Raw genomic sequence first — 9043 nt, 5'->3', positions numbered from 1 at the left:
CGTTAGTTGTAACAACATTAGCGTTATCCACTACCATAAAGCTATTAGATGATCTAACGTTGAACTAGCATCCATTTCCAAGCAGCCTAACGTCCTTCCCTCTCTTACCGTTTAGTATAAACTGCTTGATTAACTAAAACCAAAACAAACGTAGCTATCAAACAACATGGTTGCTTTTAAATGTACGTCTTTCCATGTCTCTGTATATGAAAATACTTCTCTTACTATTGCAATGTGTCACACATGAGACTAACATTCTTTCCTTACAATGTCAGTGCCACTGAAAGTGTCCCCGACAGTGTCCCTCAGAGCAGAAGCAACATGCAGAGCAGAAGGATGACCCAGAGTTTCTACAATGCCTCTGGTTTTGTCAACGGGACTTGCCACGTCCCACCTGTTGACTCTGAGTATGCATTGAACAGTAGCAGTTCGGCAAGTACAATAGTTGTCCAGTCCAACAAGAAGACAGTGGTAGAGAATGGCTATTCTTCATCAGCACGACCAAAGAGCAGAAGACGGCGAAAAGGCCTTGGATCCAAGAAAAGGTTGGCTACTGAGTTATATGTGGCATATTAACAGCCTTCTCTAGTTCCCCATGCAAACAATTAAGCTATACAAATTAACCAGCGAACATTACAAATTAAACTACGGAAGTGACTTCAAAGCCTGTCCTAGTCGATCCTCAAGTCACCAACGTGGTTCATCTGTGACCACTGTTTTGCAGGAGCCGACTTTGGCCCCCACCCGTGGATACGGCCGTCTGGCCGACGCACCCCGCAGAGGACGAGGACTGGGAGAAAGACATCCAGGAGGTTGTGCTGGTAGACTGGGAGAAGAGGACTTTTGGACTACAGCCATACGGTATGTTCTGCAACACTGGGACTCACAGGAGCTTTTCTGTCAAGTAGTATACTGAAGGAGGAGGAAAGGAAATTACCTCCGAAATTCCCCAAAGGCTTTTGAAATAGGTGTTAGTTCTAAAAGCCATTGTAAGTATTTGGGCCGAACGTTTACCACTATTGTATTGGAACACACAGGGTGATGTTGGATCCACGTCGCAACGTTAATTCAAAGCTTGGTCTGTTTCTCTTTTAGGTCCAGAGGACCTGTTAAGTTTTGCTCTGCGTGATGTATCACTGCACCCCACGGCCCCCCCCATAACGGCGGGGTACACCCCAGCGGGGAGCCACCCCCCGCCTATTTTGTGGAAGTGCTACTCGGGTCCCCCGGAGGAGGGACAGTTCTCAGACGTGGATGAATAAGGAAAGATAGACCAGATGCACTGTTTACCACCTGCCTTTGATTAAGCATGTGCCAAGCTGCTATAGTTGTGTTTTTATACGTTCAGAATTACCACAGTTATCTTCAGATTTTATGTATTTTTAATTTTGGCTATTTGATTTTCAAGCCGGTGGCTTGTTCATTGTTAATTTTTCCATTTGGTTATTTGGTGTTTTTAATTTTGGTCCAGCACAGAAGGAAATGTGTTGCTAATTCCCTTGAGCAAATTTGTCTTAAGGAGTGTTCAAACCAGTTTTGTTACATAGTGGTAATTGTATATTTAGAATGTTTTCTTGAAAGACATAAGTTATGTTTGGGGAGTTAATTATGTCACAGCATTTACAGTCAAAATTAAAACTTTTGTTAGAGAATATATTTAAGAATGAGTATGTTATTGGAACCCTCAAATTATATTTTGTTTTTGCACCAACAAGGCATATATTCATATTAAAAGTGATTGTTGCGCCATAATCAGTTTCATAGTGAGTTGGGTTAATCATGTGATGGCAGGCAGGGTGATAAAGGGATCTTCTGATGTTGCAGAAGCAAAATATTAGCTATCAGAAGTATAGCATAGATTGAAATCTACTTTTCAGTTTGACTTACTCAGTGCAGTCGCTTGCAACCATGTTTTTAAAATAAGACAATACCAATATGCTTTTATATGTTTTCAAAATATATCTATTATTCCCCGTTTCTGTCGATTTGAGGAACTATTTCAGAGGGTGCAAATGAAGTGCGTTGACCACTAGATGGCGCAGTAGGTCAATACTTGCAGGCTACAGTTCATCATCGGCGGCGCCAGATTATTTACCAACACCTTTGGGAGTTCAATGGGTTCGTTCGTTCTCAAGGACTCGGGACACGCATCGACGGCCCGGCGTTGAAATCAATTTCCACTCGGGGAGTTTCATTTAGAGAGCTCCTCTAGATGAGGCCACTGTCACCCACGAGCCAGAAGCTGATTAATGACCTCTAATAAAGCAAAGGCGTGTGCACGCACACTGCGTTTCGCTAATGGACTGACGTCATGGTGATCCGTGGTGAGTATCACAGCTCTGTAGGTGTGATCATTCCGTGGATGAATTCGATTATTGTAGTTTTTTTATTTATTTTTTGACGGAAGCCATTTAGCGCCATGTCAGTCGGGCCTACATTCACTAGTGCTGCTGTTTATGTTTTGAAGAGGAAATGTTGTGAATGTGCTGAGGAAATAACTCAATAGATTCAGTAGCAATATATTAGCCTAAAGTTAACACTTTCTTGACCCTAACCCTTTCACAGAATTGTTTGATTTTCTATTGTATTATTGAATGCTATAACAATTTTTTTATTTTTAACTTAAGTTTTTCTATTTGTATTATAATATTGGGACAATGCACCTATTCTGGGGCTGGGCACACATGAATCCAGTTATAGATCCACAACCATGAACATTTTTGAATTCCTGAATGATGGGCTAGCAACCCAAAACGTCAATCGAGCAAAATGCTTCAAACTGCTTCCTCGTGAGCAGAATGCTATTCTCTACATGGGGTTTAAAGCGTTTGTCTCATGAGCAGATTCTATATACTTTTAGATTCCAAATAACATGGAGGGATCCAAAGGAAACCCATATGTGGCACAGATTATGTGGGTTAATGAATAAAGTAGATAGCTGGATATAAAAAATATATGATAGCCTTGACTTAAAATAGTTCATTACAGCCCATAGTCTATTTTCTGTACTTTGTCATACTTGCTTAAATGTCCAGATGTATAAAGTCTGTATTGATTTATGGTGGAACATGTTAAAAATTATGAGTCCAAAGCAGTTCTACTTTTTAATGATTTGTATGAATTATGCTGAAATATAATGGAGGTCGAAGATAAGAGGTCAACCATGAAGAAGAACAAAACCCCAACCCTTTCCAGAGAGTAATGATAAGGGATATGGTAAAGGGAATTATTTTGGGAAGGTATAAGACCGTTTTCATTGTCTATACAATAATTGTCATGTCGCATAATACAGGTAAGGGCAGTAATACACAAAATGGTTGTACAAAATCCTGGCAATGAATTAGTCATTTTTGGAAATCTAAGAGTTGGTTCAACATCACTGCATATTTAAAGCCTCATTATTGTACTTAAAAACAATACAATTTAACTTTTCAGCCTCAAACATCAACCGACTATACAGTTACGTAAACTTAAATTGAGCGAAGGAAATAAAAAATTATATGTAATGGCAGGGAAAACTTAATTTACAAAGGGATGACATGGTAAATTGAAGTTCACTAATACTTTTGTGACAGATTGAGCTGCTAAAAGAATAAATACATAACTGATCAGTTAGATATTGCCTTAAAATACGCATACAACTAATGAAGGGCCTGTTCATAATTGAGGGTAATTTGGTAAACAAACCCAAATAAACTGCTGCTGCTGCTTCAGTGACGGGAGTTATATTGAATGTGTTTCAGAAACTCTGGTCCTTTAAGCCATTGGTTCTCTTAGACTGGCAGTCTGTGTTTTGATTACACTGTCCAAACTTTCTTGACCTTTGTATGTCATCAAGTCAGCCTGACTTGATGAAAGAAAAAACTCACACACACACACACTCACAAAAGATGTTCAAAGTCTCATGATTTACCCTCTGGCTCTGGGTGGAATTCCCCGTCATAAGTCCAGCAGTGCTACGATGATGTGTGGGTCGTATCAACAGTATATTGTTGGCAAATGATATTTCTTAAGCGCTGTTGAACTCCCTCTCAAAATACAGTTTTGCTTTCTGTCTCTATACTTAATAATTTAGATGTGAACAGTTTACTGAGCTTTCAGAACTGAGTTTACCCTTTTGATGGAATTTTACCAAAGTGACATTTATTTAACCTGTGTGTGTGTGTGTGTGTGTGTGTGTGTGTGTGTGTGTGTGTGTGTGTGTGTGTGTGTGTGTGTGTGTGTGTGTGTGTGTGTGTGTGTGTGTGTGTGTGTGTGTGTGGAGTTGGGGGGGGGGGGGGGGGGGGGGGGAGACCTCCCAAAGCCAACTCAGCCGCCATCTTTTTGAGTCACCCCCATCCATTGAGAGACCCCAGTTTCATTTGTGTCCGTGTTGGTGGCTGTCTGTTAGCATGCAGCCGTCGCACTGAGCTGGTAATGCCATGGTTTGTAATGGTTTGTTAGGTGTGGCTGAGGATCGCACCCGGGGGAGAAGGGACCATGGGAACGGGGAGAGATCCGTGGTTGGTCCCAAGCTCACCAGAACAAAGGCCGTGGTCATGGGTTCATGTGGAAAAAGTAGAAGAAAAAAATAAATAGTAGGAGCAATGTAACTGCATCCATTTATTTGAGGCAATTATATATTCAACTCCTAAAATGGTGGGATGTAAAATGAGGCCTGACCTTCTGTCTTGTTTATCTTTGGCGTTAGAGGGAAAACCAACTAGCTCACCTGCATGGGGGGAAAACCCTAAGCCTTCCCACCGAGAGGCAAGAGCTAACCACTCTACCGCTGCTCAACCAAATGATAACCTGCACATCACATCAACGTACAACTTTGTGCTCTTTTTTAAACAGCTTCTTTCAGAGGAAATCATTAGTTTACTAGGGATAGGAAGTTACATTTTCGTTTTAAAGCGGTCACAGCGGTGGAGGAATAGAGGGACTGCTCGTTGGGTGGTTTGGTCAGTAATTGTTGCTTTGCATCTTGGCTTCAGCAGACTGTTTAGTCAGACTTTGAAGCTAATCCGACTTAAAGAGTTAGTCATTTACATGCCCAGACTTTTTCTATATGTGGGAGGCTAGATCATTGTGTGTGTGTGTGTGTGTGTGTGTGTGTGTGTGTGTGTGTGTGTGTGTGTGTGTGTGTGTGTGTGTGTGTGTGTGTGTGTGTGTGTGTGTGTGTGTGTGTGTGTGTGTGTGTGTGTGTAATATATATACACAGCCTAGCAGCTGCATTCCAACCTGATAGTTTATTCAGTTGAATTGAGTTTAGCCACAGCCCTGACAATGCTCACGTCAACGGAAATGGTCAGCTGACCAATTCCTCGTCTTCGCCCACCCCCCCATAATGATCAGAATGTAATATTTACTGCCCCCGCATCCGCCTACGGGTGGAAATGACCTCCCGCTGAGCAATGACGAATCCTACACCCAGTTCTGGTGTGGAGCGGGGGGGGGGGGGGGGGGCTGCTTCCTCATTTCTTCCCTGCTGACTCACCACTGAGGCCCGGCCTCCTGGCCTCGGCCTCCGTCCCTTACTGGTGTCCGGTGGTTGGGCCGAGTTCCGGGTTCCTGGCAATTGATTAGATAATGGTGCTTTGGCGAGGAGGCCAGGATGCCTGTGGTGAACCCAACACAGCCAGAATTAACCGGTACAGAGACGGAGAGAGGACCAGGAGGAGGAAGAGGAGGAGGAAGGGAAGTGAATGTAATCTCCTTATGAGGCGCTGGTGAAAATTGGTTAAAGATGGTAAACATTCCTGCAAAACCCGTTTGGAAAATGTGTCTCAGTTGGGGCCATATTCGCTGTGTCTTGTGTATTTCATTCTGATGCTATTTTTATGGGCCCTTTTGGCTGTGTATTACTTGAACTTCATGTGGCCTGTTTTGTTTCGTTTTTTTTCCCTGGTATCGCCTACGCATGGGTCTCTATAGCTCTCTAGCAAATTGAGTTGAGCTAGTGGTATTGATGCTTCATGGTGGCATGCACCCACACAGGAGTGTTGTACCGATGTTTCTGAACCCAGTGGCGCGACAGCCAAGGCATGGTGCATCCGGTGGAAGGCAAGGAAGAGGAGAACACGCAGTGGTTGGCCTTGCCATTAGCAGCAGTATGCTATTCTACAGAAGAGGTTTACCACAGGCTCGTCACCAGGTAAACAGATTAGGGGCCACATTTCTAGAGCCCAGCACTGTAATACACATTGTTCATAGATTGGTAAATGAGTATTTGTGTTTATTTGTTGAAAGGCTCAAGTTTGTTTGGTGAGTATAGTAGAAAAGGGAAGAGATAAGTGAGATGAGAATGGGTAGGAGGTCATCTTCATATAGAAACTGATCACTTTAGACTAGTTTCCTAGCTATCTCTATAGAGATTGTGTCATTCTACTTCCTTAGTTACATACTACTTATTGGTGTCATTTTTATCAAAGTTTCTCCTGCAGTAACGTTTTTTGGCCAATGGTCTATGTGAGGTTTTTCTTGCCTGAAGACTATAAACGATTGGAAAGAAGATTTTATAAAATAAAATTTATAAGTATTAAACATTTACGACATGGCCTGTAGGATTCCAACGTTTCACAGGCCATGCCGTTCTAAAGAAGAACATCTCGTCAGGTCGTTGGAACAAAGAGGACTGTTGTTCTTGAGAAGGTCACAAGATTTGGAGTTTAGATTTAGATGCAACATAAACGATGCCCATGGGAGGAATTTCACTGTCAGACTTCCGCTAAATAACAGTTTGGCTTTATATTTCTGTTTTTATACCGTAGTCTTTTCATTTGTACGCTCTGTGTCTGGTTTCTTGATGCAGCATCAATGATAGAAGTGCCTTTACTTACAATGTTCCTAAAATCCTCAAGCCAAATATGATAACTTGTGATTTCTTCATCATTTAATTTAGGGTCATTATGCACTGCTCTTTTACATGTGTCATCATGGGTCCCTTTATTTGCTCATAGCTAAGACAAACAGTGCTGAACAATTAAGAAGTGAGTTCCTAACTTCCTCCCACTTGAAAAACTGGAAATGCTTCACTATAAATTTGTTTTATACCGAATTATATCTGATGCTAGGCAGATAAAATGGTTTAATGGTTAGAGACCTCAGCCTTCAGCCAAAATGTTCTGCTTTGGGAATGAGTAAATATTAAATACATCACTAAAACATTAAAAAAATCGCCAAACATTTTAGTGGTTGAATGGAGTTATTTGCACTTCTTTAAATTACACATATGTATATTTCTTTGTCTCATCTTGGCGTTCTCAAGAGTCTGCCTTTTAAATGTCTATCTCACTCCCAGGACGAGAGAAGGGGGATTCGAGTCGCTTTCAATGCATTCTGATCTGAGGACGCAGTTCCCCTCTACGCCCAGTCGGGGGCAGTGTTTATCAGAGACCTGCTGCCCTAACCCGCCAGCCTTTTTAGGATGCAGGATTCATGCCTGGCAGTCTGTGTGCTTGCCTGTGACCACCTACTTGTCCGGCCTCTCTTCCACACTGCCTGTTCTCTACCTGCCCGCTCGCATAGTTATGCACAACTCCCCATCTGTGTCTGTCTGCCTGTCTCTCTGAGTGTCCCCATTCCTGGTCACCGACTGTCTGAACGCCTGTCTCCTCCTCTGTTCCTGTCTGGCCGCCCAGGTGTCTGGCTTTGCCCTTCTTTTTCATCCTTCGTTGTCCTTGTCATGTTGTTTGAAACGTCTGGCTGCAGCGTACTGCTGTGCTGGTTCCCTATCAGTGTCTGACTGTCTGTCTAGCTCTCTGTCTGACTGTCTGGCTCTTTTCATCTCTATCTTCTGCCTAGTTGAATGTCTAGCTCTCTGTCTGTCCGTCTAGCTCTCTGTCTGTCTGTCTGTCTGTCTGTCTGTCTGTCTGTCCGTCCATCCGTCTGCCGTCCGTCCGTCCGTCCGTCCGTCCGTCCGTCCGACTGGCTGGCAGGCTGGCTGGCTGGCTGGCTGGCTGGCTGGCTGGCAGTGTACCCATCACCCACCTGGTTGTGCTGTGTGCGCGTCTGGCACCCAGCTGGGTGGGGGCTAGATAACAAGCCCCCCTGCTGCTCAACCGCTATCACAGCACCGAGGGAGAGAGAGAGAGAGAGTAGACACCATCGCTAGGGGAGAGCGGGAGAAGGCAGTCACTATTACATGAAGAGGGGCCGATTAGGAGGAAGAGGAGGGTTGAAGAGGAAAATAAGCAATGGACAAGTAGACCTTGAGAGAGAGGGAGGGAGAATGGATGATGGATGAAGAGAAACAGGTTGAAGGAATCGTCATTACTAGTCTTTGTAATGAGAACTACATATGTCATTACTTTCTGTCAAAACAAAAATGTTTTCCATTGTGGTTGTTTTAACCTAATGCACCAATCAATTATGTTTGCCTGCCTCTATGTGATCAATGCTTGCAACTTCTACATTTGGGATGAGGATGTGATGAGGAGACAGACCAATGAGGCTGTTAAAATGGTCCTTATTTTTGTGCTATTGAATTAACACACACATAAAAACACACACACACACACACACACACACACACACACACACACACACACACACACACACACACATACACACGTCAGTGAACAACAGAGCTGTATTAGGAAACATCATGCACACAGAAAAACAACCAACAAAAAAAGGTCATGTGAATTCCAGATTGTTGTAATGTAAATAACTCACATTTGCACTTCATATATGAGTATAATGCAAAACCCTGGACTGTACACGAATGCTACATGAACAGCAGTCTTCCCTCTGATGTGGTCTGATACTGAACTCTGATACTGTCCCACTCGCTAAAGACGTATATGTTGTCTTATCCTGGCCATGAGATTATGTTTGAGAATTGGCAAGAGCTGCAATTAAGGAGCCGAGGTTAAACCTAACTCCCACCTTATTCTTCATGTTTAACCTCTGTTTTTCTTTTATTCCTAGTCTGTCTTACATAGTTTTGATAGGCCAATATGTAAAGCGTCTTAGAGTACCATATTAAGCGCTATATAAATTTCATTTATTATTATTATTATTATTATTAAACCTGGCTGACTTCACGTTGACCTCTTCA

Source organism: Gadus morhua, chromosome 3 (genome assembly GCF_902167405.1).
Source record: "Gadus morhua chromosome 3, gadMor3.0, whole genome shotgun sequence".
Taxonomy (NCBI): domain Eukaryota; kingdom Metazoa; phylum Chordata; class Actinopteri; order Gadiformes; family Gadidae; genus Gadus; species Gadus morhua.
The sequence above is the reverse complement of the archived record's forward strand: the minus strand, read 5'-3'. Positions refer to the sequence as shown.